General features: G+C 37.2%; 1 pseudogene; it reads right to left on the reverse strand.

Annotated features, from left to right (window-relative positions):
• The window catches only part of LOC126965583 (gamma-aminobutyric acid type B receptor subunit 1-like), a 78,801-nt pseudogene that overhangs the window by 49,846 nt on the left and 3,400 nt on the right, over positions 1 to 25,555 (reverse strand).

Consider the following 25,555-nt stretch of genomic DNA (forward strand, 5'->3'; position numbering starts at 1 on the left):
TAACCAGATGGTAAATATATAATAATACTAGTTGACCCGACAGACGTTGTCCTGTACAAACACGTCTTAAATTTGAAAAGTCGGTCCAGCCGTTTAGCTGTTAGGATGAGTTCACTAACGTACACATGAGCAGGAGAATTCTATTATATGGACGGAATTGAGAATCTAAGCCAATCGCAAATTCACTAAAAAAATCACACAAAAATCATCAAAATCGGTCCAGCCGTTTAGAAGGTAGTTCAATTGTGAATCTAAATCATTCGCGAATCCATCTCAAGACACACATAATGTTTCATTAAAATCGGTCCAGCCGTTTAGGAGGAGTTCAGTTACAACAGCCGCACAAAATAAATATATATATTAATATAATAACAACAAACCTTTGATTCAGTTTTCGGCTTAGTTGTATGTCTGTGTACTCGCCACACTTTAGTAAACATAGCGCCATAAGCCATTGAGAACCCTAACAGCTAACAGCCAAGCGCATGCCGCACACAGGCCAGTAAAATGTTCAGGTTCTATCCATCTTCCATCCACCCCCAGAGCAATAGCAGCACTAAAACATACGCAGCACCCGCACAGCATCACTGTGTTGCAAGCGGGATGAGACCATTGAATCACCCTGTCGTAAAAATAATTATATTAGAACATAAACAAGTCGTCAATATATTTACAAACATCTAGCAGTTAACGATCTCTATCAAATTTCCCGGCAATAAAATTGAATCCGGTTTCCGGATATCGTCGACAAGCAGCACTGAGTATGATATTACGACCAGAGAATTGCTTTATCATTCTAACGATGTTGAATCAAATGAATACTGAAGCAATTTATTTCAATATTGGTAATTTATCAAACAAATCAGGCAAACTATGTTAGTAATAATTTAATTGGACTGTTGAAACTAAGGTTTCCTAAATTTTTAGACCTTACAAAAAAGACTTAATAATATGGATTCTCGAGATTTTTTGGAATATTTAGACATAATAAGCCCAATCGTCTTTTATCCACGAACGATACGATATTATTTAATATAAAAAAGATATGTATATAGATTAGCTCAAGATCTCCTAATACTACAAAACTGTATATCAATTTAGTATTTTCTTTGATTAACGAGAGTTTTTTCAGCGACTGGGAATGCGAAACTGCATTGATCACGAAAAGTCGGGTTAAATAAATAATAATAAATATGTAACTATAACGCAAAAATTTAATATTAAAATACAGCTACAATTACATACATTAAAAAGTATTTTATTTAAATAAATGTGTACCAATCAACAGAACCGAAAACATGTCGGCAAATACTCTTTTCATAAAATTTTAAATGGTGCAACTCATGGTCTATTGTCCTATTGAAAGATAGGCTTCTGTGAACTTATTACGCTTATTAAGCTTTTTTAAGTGATACTTCTTTTGGCGCGTTTGGGAAAAATTATCAGACTGAATTTTAACGATGCGCGCGCACACCGTCACGAAAATTCAACATCCTGACGTTAGCTGCACAACAGAAACCAACTCAGACCATTAATTTTGACGACGTGCTTAGACTTTGCACGGGCGATTTGCCGCTTAAAAATCAGGAGGCACGGTTTCCTCCGTAGTTGTCCCCAGCGCCGCAACCCAAGTTCGATACGCCTGTTTTTTGCAGTCAAATGCTGCTTAAACTGACGCATCGAACCAGGGCTGTGATCTGCCACCGATCGGTACTACAAGAGCTTGGTTTAAAAACATCCATGCCCTGCAGTATCACATCGGCTACTGCAACGGCGCAGGCACTAGGATCATCAGATGGGAAACAAACCTTGCCCCAAGGGTAGGATGCAAGAAAGGAACGCATCCTATCCCAATCTGCTGACTTTTAGTGCCAAACGCGGCGGATCGCTGGTGGTCTGCGACGTTGGCGTCAGATGGGCACTACACCCCTGACCAGACAATGGTTGGACGTTCCGAGAGGGGCGTCAACAGAGACCTGGTAACTATCGGGGTGTGTAGTCAGCAGAAGATCCAATAAGGACGGCATGTGGCTATCCACATCCGGGAGCCGCGTTGACGACTTAACCAATTGGAACATACGCCAATGCAAAATTATGCACAGATCGCCTTGCGTAGTCTGTGGTGCGTGATCCAAGCCATTCGGCATTGTGCCCATTGAAATCACCCAAGACAACGATTTCAGCGGAGGGGATCTGTGCAAGCACGTCGTCAATTGCTGCTTGAACGCAGCCCATGAGATGATCGGTTTCTGCGTTACCACTATGGGACCTGTAAACACACGCATAGATGCCGACGTGGTCCTCTAAATCTACGCGGAGCCAGAGAGTAGACAGGTCCGTACCCTCAAAATTGCCGAGACGGCGACAGCAGATATCCTCCCTAACGTACACACATACTCCGGCATGAGGTAAAAAATTGTCCTCAATTTTGTACCCGGGGTACGTTAAATATGACGTATCGCTAGGTCGAGATAACTGCGTCTCCGTAAGGAAACACAAGGCCGGCTGCGGCGTCTCAAGGTGGAGGTGGACGGCGTTTAAGTTGGAGTGAATTCCCCTGATGTTCAGAAAATCCACCTTAAGCGTGGAGCGGTGTGCCGTGGCAATGCTGTCCTGTTTGTCCTGTGACATACGCGGTACTGTGCCCTCCCCAGAATACGAGGGGCAGCCCGAGCACGAATGCTCGGGGAGGGATTCTCCGGCTCTACTAGAGCCGGTACCCTCCTGGGGTAATTTCTTTTTAAATACCGCTCTCGCATTTTGTAGGAGGAAAGGGGGGGGGGGGAAATGGCTTATGGCTTCCGGTCCTCGACACTAACCTATGCAAATCCTTCACGCCGGTGTGGTAAGTAACCCGGACGAGTCTGGCCCGATTGTGCTGACGTCAAGAGACGGTAGCGTGACTCTCCCACTTTCAATGAGCCCGTAGTCGCCTCTTTCGACACCCTTGGGCCTGGGACTACCCTATTCTTTTTACGCCCCGGGGAAGCACAGGGCAAATTCATTTCTGATTCGGACTTGCAAGATGGACTGACGATCTGGTGAAGATCGCCGGAATACGTTGGATAAGAGCAGCGCAGGATCGATCGTCTTGGGAATCTTTGGGGAGGCCTTTGTCCAGCAGTGGACATCTTCCCGCTGATGATGATGATAATGCTGATGATGATATTTATCTTAAATGAGCGCAAATGATTAATGATTCTTTTTACTATCGATTAAGTCCCGCACTACATATATATATCCCCAGCGCGTTCCGCTGATTTTTACCATAAATAATAGGTGCGCCGTGAGTAGCGATTGCCGTTATTGCTTGGAACTCTAAAAATTTACTATTTCATAATAATAATAATTATTTATCATATCAATATTAATGACTACAGTTAACAACTACTTACCCACCCATCTTTCGCGCTCCAACCATGTAAGATTATCAGCCTGGGTGTCGTAATACCCTAATTTCACGTAATGGTTGTCAGACAGCTGTTCTGTCTGAGTCAGCGCTATTCGATCGCCCTGCGACGAGTACGCCACCAAACCCTGCGATAAAATTACAAATAGCCGCATTCCTTATCACACCCTCGTAGGATAACTGCCTGTCAACATGCACTACATTTGAAGTTTTACATTCATGTTGGATTTTACATTAGTTATTTTCATAGTATTATTTTCTACGGTATATTATTATGGAGAAATGCAGCCGTTTTTAATATTTATCTTTGTGCTATAGGAGAGGGCTATTCGCGCTATTTACAACTGAAGTTCTATTTAGGACTGACTCTTATGAGAAAAAAAATATATATTGCTTGTCAATACATTTTTGATAAAATTGTAATGTATATAGTGCAATACAACACATATTGTGGCTATAGTTGGCGCTGTGGTTGCGTTTTCTGAAAACTGTCATAATCATTGTGTTAGCACCAGAAACAAACATAAACTTTTTATTTCAACTTCTCGGTTAAGTCAAGGTTTTAAGTCTTTTGTTGGGCGATGTTATATGTTTCCACGACATGATCCCAGAAAATGTACAAAATATGCTTGTTGCTAAATTAAAAAATAATGTTACAAACATTTAGAATTTGAGTAAGTCTGAGGCATATCTTTTCAAACGGGTGGTTAATATGACGATAATTTAGTGGCTTTAAAATCATCAATAAAATTATTGGAATTCCAATAACCAACTTGAGGAGGTAAATTTATAAGGGTGTAACTATTTACCGTACTGTTTTATAACGAATTAGTTCAGATGCGACAACGAAATAGCGTTCGCAAAGTACGAGTTACACATTTCAGTTTGCTTCCTTATTTTTTTTCAATTTGTATTTTGTAGTAGTTTATTGAATTTCAGAACCACCGCCTATTTGGCAAATGTTTGCAATAGGCTGAGGAGAATAGGAATAAAAATACAAGAGTATTTTATTTTCTACTTGTCTTCCACCATCAAGTGGGTTCAACAACAACATGAAAATAGAACCTTAATAACAGAAAGATATAGAATAACTGTTAAATGTAATGAAATTATACTACTAAGCGACACTCCTAGAAATGAAGTGGAGTTTATAGCTTCATATATGTCGTCCGCTATCTTTTTATTGGTGAATGTGAAATTTTTCAAGCTCAATCCACTTTTTTGCAGTTTTAACATAGTTTTATTGAACGCTGAAACAAGTATTTTTTAATAGGCGAAAGCGTGCAGGATGAAATAAAGGAATTGTTATTCATGAATATTATTACCGAGAGCGACGGCCCAAACAGCGTCATAAGCTAAAGGGGCTTCTTGATATCCCTCAGGAAATTTTTCACGATCGATGTCATAACTAACTTCACGCAACGCTTCGTTCAGACGAGACCTGAAGCCCTATTACGAAAATCGAAATACGAAGTTTCGGTTGACGGATCGTACATTTTTCTATTACGAAAGTGTTTCGAATCCGAAGATCGAAACGAAGTTCGAGATTAGACATTTTGTTTTTCGTTTACCTTATTCCCAAATTCACTCGACACTTACGTTTTCGTTGTTTGACATTTTTATTGTCGTAACAACAACGTCACTTTTAACGACAGACTTATATGTTTCGTTTTAGATAAAACATATTTATTTTATTATAAAATGGTACGTTTTTTAATGTACGAAGAGATCTTCTTGTACGAAGAAAACCTTGAAAGAGCAAGAGAGCGACGTCGACTCCGGCAATATTTATTAAATAAACAAATTCCCGATGGTTGTTTCCCTAATTTGTTATGAATTATCGCCATAATCATACTTTATTTGAAAAACTTTGTGAAGAGATTATAGTAATAAAGCCACTATAAAAATACGAGAGGGATTGATCCCTCTATCAAATAATAAATAAGTTATATTAGTTATAAAGGAGCTCCATTACAAGCCAGGAATGGTCGCAAAGATCACAAATCACAGTCGCATGTTGTGTTTTACATAACATGTGTGTTCAGTCGGGGAAGATGAAATGCAAAGCAGGATGAACCAATACGTTACTGGACCACCACGCACACGAAATGAGGTAATACAATAATTACTCAACAGAAATTTAAGAATAATAATCTACTAGATATAACTATTATTGCAATCTGCCTGTAAGTGATAAAATAAAAAGATAAGATGAAGACTAGTCTGTTCAATATTCAACAAATTATATTCTAATAAATCATAAAAATTTGTGTATAGTCGAGTAAACACAAAAAAATATTACTTCTTTTGTTGCAGATAAAGAGAGAGGTTTTTGTACATATAAATAAAAAAAGGGATTAAATTTATCATATATTATATTTTTAAAATTATTATTTAGTTCTTTTACTTTCGCCCAGGATGCCTTCTAAATTTTTCTGAAATCTATAAGAATTTCTTGTTTTATATTAATAATTAAATACTACTATACTAATTAATATTGTAAATTGTTTTTTTTTTTGTGTGAGTGTTTTTTTTATTGCTAATAAAGTGTTTCTATTCTATTCTAAATAATACTTACTCGCATATAACTTTCACTTTACTTCTGAAAAAATTTAAACTAAAAAACCGCGAAAGTATGTTAAACTACCAGAGACTAAATAAATATATAATGCAGTAGATGACATGATACGGCAAATTTAAAACATATTTTTAAACTAATAAAGCATATTTTCTTGCAGTAAAATAGGATTATTTTTTAAATAGATAACTTAAACGGAATATAAAGCAATTCCATTATTTAAATACATGTTAACATAACGAAAAACTTATTTTTAAAAATTTCTAATTTGTTATCGGTTTTGGCACGATTTACCGGTAATATAAGTATGTACATTCATATCATCTTTGTACAATTTTTTTATGTCTATGGTTCCGAAACGAATTACGTCCGCACTATTCGGATCCGAAGTACTTTGGTAATAGGATTTAAATCGAAGTTCGTCGTTCTTTCGTTTCGGACCGAAGCTACGTATTTCGGTTTTCGTAATAGGTGCCCTGTTACGAAATCGATTTATGTTTATTTTGTGAAAAAAAGGGGATTTTTACAATTCCGCAAATTTTCATTCATAATATAGCTTTCTTAGTTGTAGATCATAAATTAATAAGAAATAAGGTGTTTAAAAATAACACATCACTTCTTAATGGTGTGTGTGATTTTCTACCTTGCCTTGTATGACACATTTGCAATTCAATGAAAGGTTGATTTAATAGTAAGCATCCTTTAATTGGTACGAATACTAAGAATGAATTCGAAAATCAATGAGAAAAATAGGTCTTGACAAATATTAGAGAATTTTTGCCATGCATATAAGTGGCAACTTTATGCCTGCGAGTTCATCCGAAAATATTCAATTTTATAACAAAAAATGCCATAGTATTAAACGATCATAAAAGTGTGCTGCGACATGACCCCTATTAAATCACCTTGCACAATTAGGCTTTTTTTGTATTTCGTTTTAAGGACTTGCCTGAAATCTTCTGATGAAATCCCTGATATGGTTGTCTAATTGGAGTTCTGATTCCACATGAGAGCCTCTGTTGTCAAATGACCTTCAGCAGCTTCCCTCATTTGTTCCGCCGTGCAATCAATACCCTCTCGATCTAGATTTGTTTCAAACCAGTTGTCTTCATACCAACCTGCATCAAATAAGTACAAAAATTAAGTGCTAGAGCCGCTGAAAGAAATGTCAACTAAAGTTGGCACAGAGCCACTTGCTATGATTGCCATAGAGATTTGAGTTAACTGGAAATATTTCTTGCTCTAAGCTGGGTTCACGATTCTTGTCTCGGCCCCCGCGCCGAGCAGACTACTTCACGCGCCTGTGCTCACGCTCCACTACGACGCCACGCTACGCCCAGTGCTACGCTACGCAGCTCCGCTACGTGTGGTACGAGGTATTCTACGCTAAGTTCGACTGGTTACGTCGAATTCGTTCCGGCCCGCAGCTTGTTTACAGCAATTTTTATTGTAGTAAGTGAGTTGCGTGCCATCGCGGTTGAGCTGAAGGATACCTAACGGTGACAACTAACTCGGCTAACGTTGACCCGGTGCGTTTCTCAGGCCTCCTGACCTGAGAGAAACCGGACGACCCGATCCCATTGCACTTGGGCTTTCCCAAGGGTGACGGTTCGCGGCTATAACCATTAGGGATAGCCGCGCCACCACTTTCAACCCCCGCTGCTCCCTGCCCTCGGCGGGGAGGCTTCTTCATCAGTATGGCTCCATCAGCGGACCCTCGCAACGCCATTATAATCCAGATTGCGGCTTTGATTAAAGCCGCAAATATCCAATTCGACCAGTCTCTAGTCGATAGCCTCTCCTCCGCGGCCAACACTCAAAGTCAGCCCCTTGCTGACTCCCCCGCGTCCCCCGATGAGCCCTCCGCTCACAAATCTACTTCCGAGGACATGGAGTTCTCCGACTCCGCCTCCTACGGCCGCAAGCGGCCAGTCCATTCCTCCTCGGAGGAATCAGATAACGGAACACTCACAGGTTCCGTACTCGACACCTCTCTCCGTCCCTATCGTCCCTCAGACGATTCATTCCAACTGGTCCAGTCCAGAAAGAAGCGTCAGGCCAAGCGCATCGCGTCTGATAAGGTTTTAACCTCCTCTTCCCACCCAGTACTACTAATGTCCCTCGACATTAGTTTACCCCCGGATTCGGTCCCCTCCTCTTGCCAACCGGCGACACGCTCGCCCGTCCACCCTAGCAACAAGCCTCCACCGCCTATCTTTCTCCGTGATAAGGCAAAGTGGACATATGTAGCCCAATTTTGCACCGATCACAAGGTGCGATACACCCGTGCCTCAAACACAGGTGAGGCAATACGCATAGTCGTACCGACCACGGACGACTTCCGTAACCTCACCCTCCACCTCTCGCGTAACAACATGCCTTACCACACCTATGCGCTCCCGGAAGAGCGCAAGGTCAAGGCTGTCCTCCGAGGCCTCCCGTACGAGCTCTCTAATGAGCTCATACAGGAGGACCTTGTCAAGAAAGGCTTTCCGGTCGAGGCTGTACATAAAATGTACAGCCGTACCGGGAAGAAATACCCGTTAGCGTTAGTCATTCAAACTAACGTCCCTGAAGCCAGGGAACTTTTCAAAGGAGAGTTCACCGTATGTGGGCTCTCCAACATACGTGTGGAAGCCCCACACAAGCGGGGGTTCCCCGGTCAATGTCACCGCTGCCAGATGTATGGCCACGCAGCGGCAAACTGCTCTGCTCCTCCCAGGTGCGTAAAGTGCCTCGAACCCCACAGCACCAAAGAGTGCAAACGCACTCGCGACGAGGTAACACCTCCCGCATGCGTGCTCTGCGGGCAGGAGGGCCACACCGCGAATTATCGCGGATGCCCTTGTGCCCCTCGTTCCGCCCCGAAGACTGCAAATAAGCAGACTTCCAGGCCGCCAAAACAAAGGCCACCTCTGGCCTCTAACACCCAATCCCATTTTCCTCATATGAGGAATAAAACTGTCGGGCCCCAACTCTCCACCTCATGGAGACAATCAGCCCCTCCCTCTCAGGCATTCAATGTCTACTCCCGCCCCGCCCCGGCCACCTTCAGTGGCCCCAGGCGGGCAGTACCTCCCCAGGCTCAATCACAGGTGCAAAGCACCCTGAAAGACCTGGAAGAGATCTACGCCTCACTAGGCGAAGTCGACATTCAAGAAATATCCGTCCTGGCACGGAAACTCAGGACGGCTAAGTTCTCCAAGGAGCGCCTCTTTGCGCTGGCGGAGCACCACCATTTGGTGGCCTCCTTGTAATACCTAAAGCGCTTAACGCTTACCACATAGTGCGGTACGAGTGAAGCCTAGGGGCGTATCACTCGATCTAACCATATCACTATTTTTAAATTTCTCCTCTCTCAATCTTTCGTCTGACCTGGATTGACAGGTACCAGATACATGTAGCCTCACCTCCCGTTTGTGAACATCCTTCTGATGTCGCCAAGTCTCTATTAGACAGCACCTTCTGTGCATTCCCAGCGAACACTCCCTAGGGAGTGCCGCTTGCGCCTCTCTTCCCCGAGAGATGGTCGCCTACGATGAAGGCTTAGAGGGCACACTGCCCAAAGCCAACCTCAGGTGGTGTTTAGTGGGTAGGCACTTAGGTTCTTACGTGAGTCCCACATAACCAACGCAGCCTTAGGCTGCGTTGGTATGCATGAGCATTCACCACCTCCCTCCCTTCGTAATCCCGGAGGGTAGCCCTTTCCCTTTGTCGGGGCGCAAAAAAAAAAAAAAAAAGCTCTAAGCTGTAATAGCTTGGTTGGCTGCGGTCTCAGTAATAAGATACAATAAACTGCATCCACACAGTGCTGCAGGCTTAGGCAGGCAGGCAGGATAGTTGTGTTCTTGGTCTATTATTAAATTATATGTTTAAAATTGTTAAACAGATTACTTTAAATCAAAATATAGAATCAGAATTGTTTATTTTAACATTTAACCTTTTTCCTATACTCCATCAAATCATGCTTTTACACTAATTGTACGTCATTGATTTCTAACAACAAAATATTTGGTATAAAAGCTTTTGTTGTCCTGTTCCTTGTGTTGTTACAGGTATTTAATTAATAAAAATCAAATGGAATTCCGGATTTTTTTATTCTGATTCAAAGCAGGTTGCTTCAATGGTACGAGTATGTTTATTCTTAGTGTACCTCTTACACGTAGGTACAGCCAGTCATAAGTCTTGGGCATTGTTAGGAGTTGCTCACTTTATCATACAATGGACCTGGCACTCGCACGCTAAATCTATAGAATGCTAAGAAGTTTGTCGCATGATGGATTCAGAATCTAGATTCTAGAGAGTAAACATCCTTGGAAGTCTAGGTAGGCGATAATGATTCTCCATTTTAAACGATCCTTATGTACGGGAAGTACATGCTGCTTCATTTGCATCATCTCTTTCATAAAAGCTTTGTTATACCTGGGATATGGAGTAGGCCATTCTGAATCTGATCACTGACTGTTAGCACCTTTCCTTTCTTTTCTTTCTACATTCATACTCTAAAATTATGAAATCAATCTTCTTTCATAAGTCTTTACCACGTTTTCAAATGACAGCACATCCATACAATCTCAATACATACAATAAAAACAAATTATTTATGAAAAATTCAGCTTTCAAGGTAAATTTTAAGTATTTATTCTTAACAAATCATCAATTATTAGTTATTCACGGTTATTCGCTTGTCTTAAATAATGTTAACGTGAAACATAGATTAACAAAATATGCCTGATATTGGCATTGGAAGGCTGCCAAATTACCTCATTTTGTTGTTTCAAGTTTTCCATTCAAGGTTATAAGCTGGCACGAATTGATAAAAATGATGTTTGTACAGTGTCATTGCTAACCTAATCATTGGTGCGTAAATAACATTAAATTACCCATTAATATCTTTTTAACCTGTGGTTAATTTCTGATAAATTTTATCAGCGTATGCATTGTCAAGTTCAATCCTCCATAAAATTAACATTTAAAAATGTAAAGATTCTTTCGTAAAAATAGCAGCTTGGCACGCGATGGTGTTAGTAGATCACAGTGGTCTTGTGGGTGTAATCTTATAGTTTTCTTTATGAGGAAAAGTGACGAAATGTGCAAGATGTTCATCTGATGGTAATGGATACGCCTTGGCCATTGTGATGCAGCATTGCTCAGGATTATGGGTAATCTGAAATTGCTTGATGGCAGTAAAAGGCACCGCTGTGGTATCTACCAAGCCGACATAAACCTGCCACTCGTAAAACAACTATCCAATACAAAAAAGATATTTTAGATAGCATAGGTTGCAAATAGACGTTGCAACGTGCAAACGACTTCAGCCTTCCAAAATTGACAATATTAGTGAGCGAAATCAGTCGTAAGCTTTTTGTGTATCATTCAAGAAAGAGAAGTGATAAATTAATTAATTCAATTGAAAAGGGAATCAGGGGAAAAAGCTCTGTATAAAGATATAATAAAGTCCGTATTACTCAAGATGATTAAAAACTCAGTCCAATAATGTTGATAATATAACCAAATATCCTACAGAAAGCGTCGAATACATAAATTTAACATTCAAGATTTGTATTCAGTGAAATTTACAATTTTGCATAAATAATTTTGTACAAAAGACACAACTGTATAGACTAAGAGACGTGGCTGTTCCGTTGAATCAGATTCATGAATATACAAATCTGCTTTTATTGATGTTTCGTTCGGTTTACGATTGAAAACTCAAATACAAAACGAGATATAATAAATTGAAGGTGACATCTACAAACATGGACATAAATTTGAATGGATGGACTCTATAATTATTTGATGTTGTAAATACTGTACAGTTACTAGAGATTTTTTATCTACACCCATGAGGATTTAAAGCATTTTCTAAAACAGCTTATTGGAAACATTAAAACGTTAGTTAAATTAGTGTTTTAATACAGGGGGTATATTACACAACAGTTGCATAAATAACTCCTTATTGTTCACGGTGTAGTAAGAATTTAAAAGCGTTGATGGCTAGAACCTTTCACTTTCACCATGGAGCCGTGTTTTCGATCCTCACCCGCCATTTACCAAATTATATATGTTAATTCGAGGATTTTTAAGGTCAGCAATGCACTTGTGATTCTTCGAGTGTTACAATTGAACTACTTAGAAATCAGGTGAACCGTAGAAGGTATGTAGTACTTTATTCTCTGGAACGAATTTTAGAATAAAAATACTATTGAAAAAATGAGTAATTATCCACTAATAATATAGTCCCCAGGGATAAACAGTCAAATTAATTACATTAATGGGAATTAAATCTAGACATATTGGGGTACAAATAGCATTAATTTTTTTCTAATATTGGGTTACAGCACTTTAAATGAAGGTCTATCTATAGGAGAAAAGATCTAAGTGCAAAGCTTGACACAGTATTCTGCGAAGACTATTGTAAACTATATATTCTAATGTAAACGCACCTGCTACGCGGATTTCTGAATAACGGTTTATTAACCACATTGACGCTAACATCTTTGGTGTACTCTAAATTAAATGTTATGCAAAAGGGCTGGAAAATAATGATGATGAAGCTAGAAAGGCATTATTTATTTTTAAATTAAAGTTATTATATATATATTCGCATAATAGCTAATGAAATGCTCGCATAATGCCTTTATTTTATTAACGGTATGTGTGGATTGATGCAACTCCCGAATAATCTAATAAATATAACCATGTTTTTACTTTTTTTTTATTTACTCGTGTAAGGTATTTAGTAATTGACGTTTGTGTCTTTTGTTGCATCACTTTGCCTATATTGTAAATGAAATGATTTGTAAAATTAAATTGAAAATAAGAACCTGTAATACCATTCTGTTCTGAAAAGGGCAACCTTAGTGTTACTTGCTCGTTCTTCTCTAAGGAAATCTGCCTTCCGAACGAGCTGTATGAAAAAATTACATATTTCAAATGTAATGCAATTTACCTACGAAATAAAAATATTTTTGTTTGTTTCTTTTAAAGGATCTGGATGGACGGTTCAATTTCCTCTGTACGCAGCTCCGCAATCCTGGTTTGTTACGCCTATTTTTTGAAGTCAGCTCCTGCTTTAACTTACACATCGAATCATTGTCATGATCTGCCGATCGGTACTAAAGAGCTTGGTATAAAAATGTATATGCCTTTTTGTACCACATCGGCTACTGCAAGGTAAAGGCACTAGAACCCTCCAAACGGAAACAAACACTGCCCCAAGGACTGCTGGCTTGTAGTGCCAAAAACGTTGCTGGTATTGGTAGGATAAACCACTTAGTCGTCTCATACCCTTGGGCATGGGATTCCTCTATTCTTTTTGCACCCCGGGAAAGCACAGAGCAATAATATTTTCACTTAATATTATTAGTGCAGTAAGTAATCCCGACGGGTTTTATTGAAGTTATACTTCTTTTGGCGCGATGGAGAAAAATGTTGAGAGTGAATTTTTACGATGCGCGAACACACCGACACCTGAATTCTACATCGTGAAGTTAGTTCTAGGTGGCATGAAAATCGATAACTATGTTCAAGTTGTATATTCTAGTATTTTTATATTTAGAACACGTGTTTCGTAACAGTACAATTAAACAGTGTGAATAAATAAATATTATTTTGGTGTTTTTATTAAATCAATTTCATATACGACGGTGATAGTATTAACTAATAATTTATTCGTATGTATATCTATATATATTGAATATTAGTGATAAAACTGATTTAAATAAACTGTTTTGAGTGCATTTATAGATTTGAGGTTAATTATCGGTATGTATAATTTATTTACATCGTTAATTAAAAATTATTACAATATTATCCAAAAAATATTTTATTTCGTTTTGTTTTATTTCTGGTATATTAACAAATTTTATGCATAAATAAAAAAAATAATTAATTTTCTATACTTGTTTATATAAAACTTAAATGCTGAGTGTTTAAACTATCTTTGATCTTAACTATTTGTTAAAATTTGATTTATTTTTCCATACGCCAAAGAAGTATAACTTCTAACGCGTGTACATAAGTACACTCACTCTTTTTTTAATGGCTGCAATATGTTTTGACCTCTTTTAAATAAATGAAAATTTATTTAAAAGCCTGAAAAGGCAATCTTCAGATTAGCGCAGCGATTAATCCTGTAAAGTTCAAGTTTATAACAGGCTTTCGCTATTTCGCTATATTTCGCTAGTAATTACATAAAGTTAGTCTATAATCTATTAATACCTGCTCTAAATACTGACAATGATGGTATGATTCACCTGATGTAACAGGAGGTCAAAGGTCTTGGTGTGTTTAGTGATTGATTTGAGTAGTAACTCGGCAGAGTCAATATCATATATACATTAATGTAGTAATTGTAGTAATGCTACTACTGATTATATTTAAAATAAATAATAGTTAAAAAAAAATCACGCTTTTAAATTGAAAGCGTGATGTAGAATTGTAGCGTGGGTTGTAGAATTATTATTATTTTAATAATATCTTAAAAAGCACCCCATGCTTTTTTACAATAAAATATATATTTTTTTACACTATTTTCAATTTAAATTTATTTTTAATTTTTTAGTTGAATTTTATATAAAGCGTGCTTTTTAGTTTTTTTTTTAACTATTCATTATTTTTAATTTTTTAGTCAAATTAGTGTAATGTATATATATAATGAGGTCCTCGATAAATCTACAAAGTTTGAACGACATATAGCCGTTTAAAGTGGGTCAAAATCGCGCCCAAAGAAGTCTGTTACAAACATACATACAAACATACAGGTGAAGCTAATATAAAGCGTATAAAAAAGGAAACAATACCTTTGAAAAACAATATACAAAATAATTACGTGTTCTATTCTCATTGTTTTTGTTTTTACTTGGTTATTTACATTAAACCTGTGTTTCGGTGGTCATAACATATAATGTTAACCATCCTAATGCCCCACAGTCCACGACATAATGCGAATTCTTGACTTAGATGGGGCATCCATGCTTGAAACTTGACTCAAAGTCAAATATTTTTGTCAATAAGGGACGAGAAGGACTTTCAGTTGATGGTAATTTATACGACCTGCGCATTACAATGCAGTGCCTCTCGGGATTCTTGTAAAACCTAAAAATTCTCAGCGAAACTACAATTGCGCTCGTCACTTTGAGACGTAAGATGTTAAGTTTCATTTGCTCAGTTCACGGCAGAAAAAGGCGCCGTAATCTAGCCGGCATTCTGTGCAAAGGAGCCTCCCGCTGGTAAATTGACAACGTTCTTTTTTTTATCAGCTGCATTGATTTCATTTTTAATATAAAGACTGGACAAACTCAATCCCCCATTCATTTTATTTTACATGTAAAGCTCATTTGATACCCATTACAATATACCATTATATGATGAATATGGATGTTTGTTTCCGAGTCACGGATGTTTAAATAAATGTATTTATGTATGTTTATATGTAAGTTTATATGAATTTATGTATGTTTGAGTAAGTATACTGTATTAAATATATCATTGTCTTGTAACCCATAACACAGGCTATATATGCTTAACTTGGGGCAAGATAATTTGTGTAAAAAGTGTGTCAATATTATTATTATTACTTATATTGAGAGAATTAAAACAACTACGATGTTTTGGCAGCCATTTTAGATTTAGTTGATACGTCAGGATCTTGTAGTGTGGTTTTGAAAATTGAATCATCCGCCATTTTGTAGCGACGGCCATCTTGGATGTAAATTGGATATTGAATATACTCAATTAAATACAAAATACGTTTATTCCTCCTAATAAGTAGTAAGTATATTTAGAACAGTACAGCAATAATACTCCAAAAAATGTTCAACTACAGTTAAGAGACTGAGAGCTGAAACTAAGTAGAGTATTATGAGTATATCCTTTGCCCTAGAAAGACTCATAAGTATCCTGACTCTCAACTCATAAATCATTATTGAATTGCATATTCGTATTCATATTATATTGTTTTCAGAATAAAAGTTGTATAAAATCAATTTTTCTACAGAAAAAAGGTAAAATTTGCAGAATGAACAGGGCAAGCTAAATACAACCGCTTAAAATACACTTGAGTCAAGTAAGTCTAAGTATGTCAAACTCATTTTATAAAGACTAATGGCGTCCGTAATATAATATCTCATAATGATCAACCCCTTTTGAATTATTAAGTTGGTACGGCGAACCTTCACGGCCCCGCTGCCAGTCCTAATGATGCGTCATTTTGTATCACAAATGAATTAAATTACACATTATGTCAAAAGTAGCTTTTGTTGTAATAACTTTTAATGTAATGTAAATAGAATTGATTATTATTGAGTTACTTTTATCAATTTGGACGATAATTTATTTACGGCCGTTTTCAATAACCTATCTATCCCTAGTTTAACTTACTACAGGTAGACAAATTTATCCTTTTACGCTTACTTACATTTCAATAACCTATCGACATAAAGCATTGGACTATATCTATATTGGACATAACTATGGATAGATAAGATCTTGTCACTAAACGGTGACTGCAATGTATCCGTTACTAGAGATACGTTATTGAAAACGGCGTTAGTCTCTCGTAACATTACGAGCATATATTATCAGCTAGGAGGTCAAATATCCGTACTGGTTATTTTAAAAGTAAGTGTTCACCGCTGCCAATGCCTTCTTGCCACACACTTAGTATTGCGTCCATGTCCTATTGGCCTGGAAATGCCGTATTCATTCCACAGTAAGAAGTTACTAGACCAGAGATAAGAGCACTTCTCTACATTTGGCTCACATAAGTTTCAATAACACAATGATATTTACGTATAAAACCTTGGGGCATTGGAAGTGTATATACCGATACAGTAAGACAAATATGTGTGACGCATGCTTTTCACATGTTCGTGTATCTAAATATAATAAATATAGTACTATAAACTTAGAAATGTGACTTTTGAGCCCAATTTAACAACATGTATAGATTACAAACTTTCTCAAACGAACCACCGAGTACAAATATCTAGGTCATTGTGTTGCGGAGGACCTTAGGGGCTAGATGGACATAGGACCAGAACGAAGATCCTTAGCCGTTAGGGGTAATATGTTGGCCCTAACGTTCTCCCGATGTAGCAAGGAAGCAAAAATAAACGCTGTTTAAAGCCTACTGTCACACCTTCTACACGGGGGGGCTGTGGACCAACTACACTCAAAAGACACTCGACACGCTGAGGGTGCAGTATAACAATAGTTTCAGGATGCTGCTGGGCTTGCCACGGTTTTGTTCGGCATCAGGCATGTTTGTGAACGGATGATTTCTATACCATCATAAGGAAAAGGACGTCACCCGTTCTGGCAAGGCTGCGTTCGATCTCAAATAGTATCCTCAATATGATAGCGGGAAAACTGGATTCGCCAATATTGCAGCGATTCATTCAAGTTTTTGTCCGATAAAAACACGCTGTCTCAGATTGTTTCCAAAGTTATTTTGTGTTATTATGTATTCTGAGTTAATTATATTAAGCAAATCATATAAATTGTAACATACTAACATAGTTTTTAAGCCTGTAACTAACAAAATATGGGTATCTGGTGCCTCAATAAAGAAATTTATTGTTATTATTATAACGAAAATATTAGGCCTTTGTCCAGCAATGGACATCTTAAGACTGAAATGATGATGAAGTAAATATTTAAGACTCATCTTACCTATAAAAAATCAGACATAAGATTTCCCATACAGTTTGTGCTTGTAAACCTCGCATAGGACTCTTCTGGCCGCCACAAGAAAATCTGGATTTAACTCCTTCCTACGGATATTGTAGAAAGAGATCAAATAGAAAAACAAAGTAATTTGCTGCAAATCTGCAGAGATAAGTACCTAGGAGATTATGGTTTTAAGCAAAACTAGTAAAATGTATGTTGTTTGTGGGAAATAAACTATTTTTTTAGTCGCAAAACATCGTAAAATGTCGTGTGACACATAAGCGTAAAAGATTATTCTGATAATGCGTGATACTGAAAACACGATCACAAAGTAATATGCATGTAAACCTAGCATTATTAATTATCATATCATATTTCATGCGAACATGCGTATATTTATTGTAATACTAGAATTGCTTGTAGAACAATTTAAGACTAATGCTAATCTTATGTAATTGAAAACACGTGGTTCCCACACAGAAGAATATTTGATGATGAAACTATGTAAAAATACGTTCCAATATCCTCTTGTCAGGACGAGACACTGAGCGTGAATAAATTCCATTCAAGCTCAAAGTACGACCACCATTTTAAATGTGAACGTCACGCGAGAACTAGAGGTTGTCAAGTCGGCACGAATAGTATGTTAGTAGGTTACATTGATTTGAATTCATATATTATGATGCTTATATTATATTGTTATATTTATTATGAGATACTTTTCATATAGGTACTATAATTCTATATTATTATTCTATCGGTCAGCCATTCTCGACCAGTTTGGTTTAGGCCTTTTTCTGAATGCGCCATTTCACCCGGTCTTACGTTACTTCTATCCAGTTTATCCCTGCAGATTTCTTAACGTCACCTTTTATGTTAGCAGCTGCGTGTATGTGTTTACCTTTAGCTTTAGGTTTCTTGTCGCCAACATTACTGGACCATTTTACCTCACGAGCCGTTTGTGCGCTATGTGTCCTACAGAATGCCAATCCAGACTTTCCACTAGTTTGATGGCATTCAGTGATCTTACTTTGCTCAAAGCTAGATTCTCAGCGTAATGTCACAATTTGTATGTCTAGTTTCCTCTTTATTATTATTATTACAAATTCATCATACCGGGCTATATTTTCTATACTTTTCAAGCGGGAAGGTGTGTTGTTCTACTGGAGTGCAGGTTTCACGATACTTCATTCCGCGTACAACGAATGTACAGAAAGAACTTTGTTATTGTTCTCGGAAACTTCCAGGACGCCAGGATGTGAAATAAACACCTTCAAAAAAGTGCATAGACTTATCTAAAAGGTCAACAACTCTGCCTTAATTTCTCCCGTCTTGCAAGTCACCATACCTTGGTTTGTCCTGTTATTCCATTAAAAATTATACATAATTAAAGTGCCCTAGAATATCTTTTCATTACCAAACGAACACATTATCTCTTGTGTCAAGTTTGTTGAGAAAATTTTATAAGAAATATTGCACAAATGGATCTTGGAAGACTCTAGAAAAAAAATTATTAGTACACCATGAGTGGTCGCTTAGCCGCTGAATAAAAAGAAATTCATTAACATATTAAGAGCAAAATTTTGCGGTACAATTACCGGCTTACATCAAGTCTCTTACGGCTTAAGTCAGCAAATAAAATTATGAAACTACAATAATTAATACTCTTTTAATTTCAATTTTTTTTTACAAATATCTGCAGTCCTCATTGTCTTTGCATTTTAATAGGCAATAATATAAGTAAATACTTTTTGAACGCAGAATCAGAGGAATTGTTGTCGAAGTAATGTTTTATAACTTAACACAGTTTCCAAAAAAGGAAATAATAAATAAAATACTACGTATCTAGAAAACCAATGCACGTACTTGCATAATTCAAACATTTAAAATTGATCATAAATGTATAACGTAGAAATAAATTACAGATCTGAATACTTACTGATATAAATACTTCTTCAGCTTGTTGCAGCGATACGAGACCATCCGAACTTCTGCATCAGTTTGATGCGCGTTGGATTATGTACAGTAGCTGATGGATGAGTCCGGAATAAGGTGGGGAAGCGGGCACGGTCCGATAAAGCAGGAGATGATGCACCGTAGCAAAGCTAAGAAGAGAAAAAAATATGGAGTTAATTATGATCTTCATACTCTACCGTTGGAAATCTAAATAAGAAGGAACTCGAAATGACATATCCGTGTAAAATATATCGCTTCAGGTAACTAATAGACCAACAGAAAGTAAGCAGTGTTTTAGTATAAGTTGAAATGGAACTGAAACGCGTATTTCGGTATATCTCTAACTGTGAAAACTTTTTCACAACCTGCTTTTGGGTACACCATTAAAAGTATAACTGTTTATCATCAAATATAACTTAAACTAAACTGCTGTTCTTTAAAATAAATAAGAATTGCGCCCATTTTCACTATGAGAGTCTTAAATTTGTCTTATTGCCGTTATATTGCACATTATAATATTGCACAACACCCTCAATGTCAGGGGTGTAATGTCTCTCATATTAATATATTGGCGATAGTCGCCCCGCAAGGAATTAGCAATTATAAAATGTCAATTGCCTTCTCATATATAAAACATATTTCAACTTAAACATATTTCAAATTAAAAAAACAGACAAAGGAAACGACAGTTCAAAGTCATAATTAAATTTGAATGGAACCCTATTTCAAGTCTAATTTATATCAATAAATACTATAAATATATATTTTATACTAAAGAAACAATCACATTATAATTTTTAGGCCTAATCTTAGATAGCAATTGTAACTGGAAAGCTCAATGTGATACATTGGCAGGCAAAATAAATAAGTTTGTTTTGGCTGTGAGTTATGTTGCTATTGTAGTTGTCGGTACGTGTTAATACTATGGGGTAACTCCACTTATATTTAAAATATTTGTCTGGCACAAAAAAGTGTATAAGAGTTTTATGCCATGTCAGTCTTCTAGAACCGTGTATACCATTATTCAAAAAGTACCTTCTGTTAAAACACTTATTAGTCTATATAAATTAGAAATGAGTATGTTCATTAATAATATGGCGAATTTTTAAGCCAACAAAGGACTTTCTCAAACATGCATGGAAATATTGTCATTATTTTCGAAAAAAGAACACGCGAAGTATCAAATTTTCGGATTAAGAAAATCAAATCCATTGCAGGAGCGTTTTTTGAATTTGGAACATTACAACGCTCCTGCATTGTTGTATGAAACGGCGTGGGGTTATTAAATACTCTTTGAACGGATCTCTTTTGTCATTCTTGGCATACCATAGTCTCTTTGCTTAGTACAAATTGCGTTTACGTGCCTGTATAGCAATAAATGCGTTTGCCTGTCGGCACAGATGATAAAAACAAATTGGCGGCAAAGCTGAAAATTCATCTTAATTTGTTATTTACTACTTATTAAATATAAATTTAATAATAATTAAAATGAGTTCAGAGAGTGTAATGGAGATTGATTGTACTCCACCAGATTTAAGATCAGAACCCAAATTGGCAATGGAAAACCTGCTTCCAGCGAAGTCAAAGATAAATTAAATTTAATGTATAATATAAAAAGTGTGTTTTATTTCCCTGCTTTATTATATTATTAGTATTTAGTGAAGTCCAAACTCCCGGCCTTTGTAATAATGTACTATTATTCTATATATAATAATTACAAATATGTAATGTGATTAATGAAGTATAAATATAGTAATTGTAATACTGACAATCAAAATATATTTGTATGCCGATTTATTTGCGAATTGTTATGTGTATCTACCAATTGTTAAGAACTATGTTACCACGATTCAAACCAGTAGATAAATATCATTTCAATGTTTAATTCAGCGTGTTGATATTTGGGCAGAAAATATACCTATTTTTACACTTTTTTTCGAATGAAAAGTCTTTGTGAAATAAAAAAGAAAGACAATATGAATAATTTATACATGGTCTTATAGCTTGTTTCAATAGCTTTCAGTGACAGTCACTCAAATCACCCTAGTTATAAGCATTTTATAACTACACGTAAAATAATACACACGGGGAAAATGCCGCAAAAATGCCGGAAGCTTGCCGATCTACAGTGTACAGCGAGATCCGGAGCGCGCCGATGCGGAAAGGTTAATTATATATTTATCAAAAAAAAAAAAAATCCAAAAGTTTGAGATGAGAAAGTGTTAAACCTAGTTTAGACATCCCTAGCTGAATCTTTTTTTTTTTTGAGAGGAGGAAATACTGCTACGTATTTACGCCCCGGAACGGGGCGTAATATGTCGGACTCGAGTGTCCGCGTAAGCGGACGCCCCATATCGACTAAAACCTCCTCTGTGCTGTTAGCAGCCCTGGCTTTCACAGCGAAGTAGGACGTGGGCCGTGGAGGCCGCAAAGACTACGCAACAACAGTCGCGGGGCGTCTCCTAAGGAGACTCGAACCTCAGACCGGCTGTGTGCTTGTGGGAAGGAGAGAGAATGAAAATGAAAATGAAGATGAATAGATGAGAAGAACACACTCGCCGGCGAGTGTGGTGATGTTTAGTGTAATCTATGTAAGTGTGTGTGTATGTATTTATGATTGTATGTATGTATGTTTGTATGTGTGTAAGTGGTGTAAATGTTAGTGTGCATGTATGTTTGTGTTTGTGTCTGTTTGTGATTGTGTAAGTGGTGTATGTCAGTCCGTCAGTCAGTCCGTGTGTTAGTGAGTGTAGTGAAACGATTACAGAGCGAGGACTAACGTCTCGTCGGGTATCAAAACAATGTGTGGTGTATCTAGGGTGCGGGCCGCTGACCGTCGTCAGAGTGACGAGTGCCAGTGGTTTGCGGTGTCGCGTTCGCGATGTTGATGTCGTCATCCGGGTCTACCGTTACGTGTCTGGGACGTCTTATTGGGTTGAGACTATGGTGAAGGGGGATGTACCCGCATGCCTTCCCAACCAAGATGTTGGGATGGTTAGGCGCCTTGTCAAAGAAGCGTCGCGAGATCTCTTTAAAGTGTTGAGCTATCGTTGGAAGCTCTAGGTCGCGGTGAAGGTCAACGTTTCGGATGAACCACGGGGCTCCGGTTGCCATGCGCGTGAATTTATTTTGAACTACTTGTAAACGACGTAAGTAGCTCGGTCGGGTGTGCGCGAAAACGACGCTTGCGTATGACAGTATGGGCCGTACGATGGTTTTTTACAGCGTCACTTTGTGTTTGAGCGGAAGTTTGCTTCGCCCACACACAAGTGGATAAAGGCGACTGAGGACAAATCGGGCTCTATTGCATACCGTATCAATATGTTTCTTGAAGTTCATATTGCTGTTGAACGTGACTCCTAAGTATTTGTAATCCTTCACCCACGGTATGGGTGTTTCATACAATTGAATGACGTCGGTCGGTCGTTTTTTAGCGCGGATGCTATTCGCGTTACCGAAGAGTGCCGCTGCACTCTTGGTGGGGTTGACTTCAATCCGCCATTTTCTGAACCAGTTGCCTAGTTCATCGACGGCGGCTTGAAGCACTTTAATGTTCCTGCTCAGGGTTGAGCGGTTCAATAGAGCGGAGCCAAAGTAGAGTGCCGTATCGTCAGCGTACTGAGCGAGCTGGACACTCGGAAACTTGGGAATGTCGCTCGTGAAGAGCGAGAAAAGAGTGGGAGAGAGGACTGAACCCTGTGGCACGCCAGACCTGATGGGTCTGGGTGAGGATAGGGTGCCCTCTACTCGATATTGGAAGGCCTAGCTGAATCAATTATATTATACTGTTTTACGACTTAGGGTGTAGCTGCTTAGTCGCATATTCTACAACGTGCACAGATACTTATTTTAAAAATCATGCTTTTCAAAGAGCAAATCAGCTATATCAGGATGCAGATATATTTAGAGTTAGACAATAATTGTTTATTCCGCAATTTTAAAACAACATCACAGCATTAAATTTGAACAATAAAAAGAAAACCAACTTAGACACGACACCGACAACACAAAGTTTGTAAAAACCTTGTTTTAGGACTGCCAACCTAAGAAAGTTCTACCGCTGGCAAGTTCCAACTTTATACAAGAAGAAGAAGGATAAATTAAATTTAATAAATAAAACATCTTATACTTGCAAGAAAGAAATAATAACATGGCTACTTAAACTACATTATGACGAAACTAAAAATCGAAATTGTTACAAACTTTTGGAATAAACATATGTTATTATATCAACATCGCAATATTTTCTTTACTTTTACAATTTATGAATACAGTATGAATGGCCAAATTCAGGTAAAATTTGTGCAAAAAGCAGATATTTGGAGGAGTAAACTGAATTTGTTCCTTGAAATTTGTATTTTCTGCTTCGATAGAAACCTAGACACAATGCAAAAGATACCAATATTTTTTTTTAAGAAAGATGCGTTAATCGCGTACCAAGTTTTTTTTTGAAAAATATGACGGGTTGACCGCTCTTAATAGTCCCTAGAATTATAAAAAACCGAAAACAGAAATGTATTTTGTCACAACAGCATTACAAACGTTGTGCGAGTAACATTGACCCTTGTAACGTTGGTACTGTACATTGCATTACACTGCTTACTAAAAAAGTCGATAAAAATAATCAAAAATTCATTCGGCAACTACAGAACTCTCTCGCTAAAATGACAATAGCTAAGATTCAGAGAGAGCTTACTATACCTAACGTATCCCAAAGTTTTTTGGTTGCACCTTTTGATATAGTAAATGTTACATTTTTATAACTTATGAATATATAGCAAAAAACAATTGTATTTTGTATTATTAAAATGGAATTGATGAAATTTTCACTTCTATCGGTTGTTCTTAGGTACGTACACCATTCTGTATTAGGGAAGGAAAACGTGCAAGTGGGTCATTTGATAGAAAGTGAGAACTGGCGTTCATAGATACCTGAGGTCTTACAGACGTATCAGTCTTTAGATTGAGCGTATATTTTAAGTTTTGAATTAATTTATTAACATACCACCATTAGATTCCACATCTTAGCAGCCTCTGCCACGGTAGTGCACACAGTAGAGCAACCCGCAAGAAGTAACAGTTTTTGTGGAGGATTGTACAGCAAGTTGTACATCACACTGGCTCCAAGACCCGGCTCACACTAAAACATAAAAATAAATTAAAAGACCTGGAATATCCATAATATACTCCACCTGGTATTCTCTTCCCGTGATTCTGGTCACGTGATTGACCTAAGAATACGTCTTCAGTTACGGTGCGGTTCTCAAACTATTTTCGAGTGAAACAACGCTATATGTGTGAGCGACACGACAATAACAATAAAATGGCGAGTTGTCAGTATGGCACTTGTCAATGCGATGTCTTGCCACTGTGATTTGATTGAATTATCCGAGCGAAAAGTGTTTTTAACAAAATAAAGCAATTATGAACGTATAATTTAACAACAAACAAATTAATTTAAACCTAAATAGATGAATCACACTAGTTTCTAATTAGTTGAGCTAGTTAGTAATTTATTTTATTTGTATTTACTCTATGTGAAGGTACCTAAATTTAGTGAAAAGGACAATTAATGTGACGTAGTTTTAGGCCATCATGGAAAGAGTTATACCAGGCGGAGTATATTATTATACCATGATTTCAATAAAACTATCTAAATAACACAAAGTAAACGTTTAAAATCAATGGTTTTTGCGATGTTTTATTGTCTGGTCCTATTCGCCGAATTGTTCCTAACTGCCTCTCTACAAATTTATGACCAGCAATTTACTAAGACACATTGACATTGGCGTTTAAAAATAAATCGCTTACTAAATATTTTATTTTATACATTTTTGTACATCAGACATTTATTGAGCCTCAGATATATATTAATTGTGTTATTACAAAAAAGTCAAACATGTGATGAACACTTGTTTTAAAAAAGTTCTATTACAAGA

This window comes from Leptidea sinapis, chromosome 8 (assembly GCF_905404315.1).
Source record: "Leptidea sinapis chromosome 8, ilLepSina1.1, whole genome shotgun sequence".
Taxonomy (NCBI): Eukaryota; Metazoa; Arthropoda; class Insecta; order Lepidoptera; family Pieridae; genus Leptidea; species Leptidea sinapis.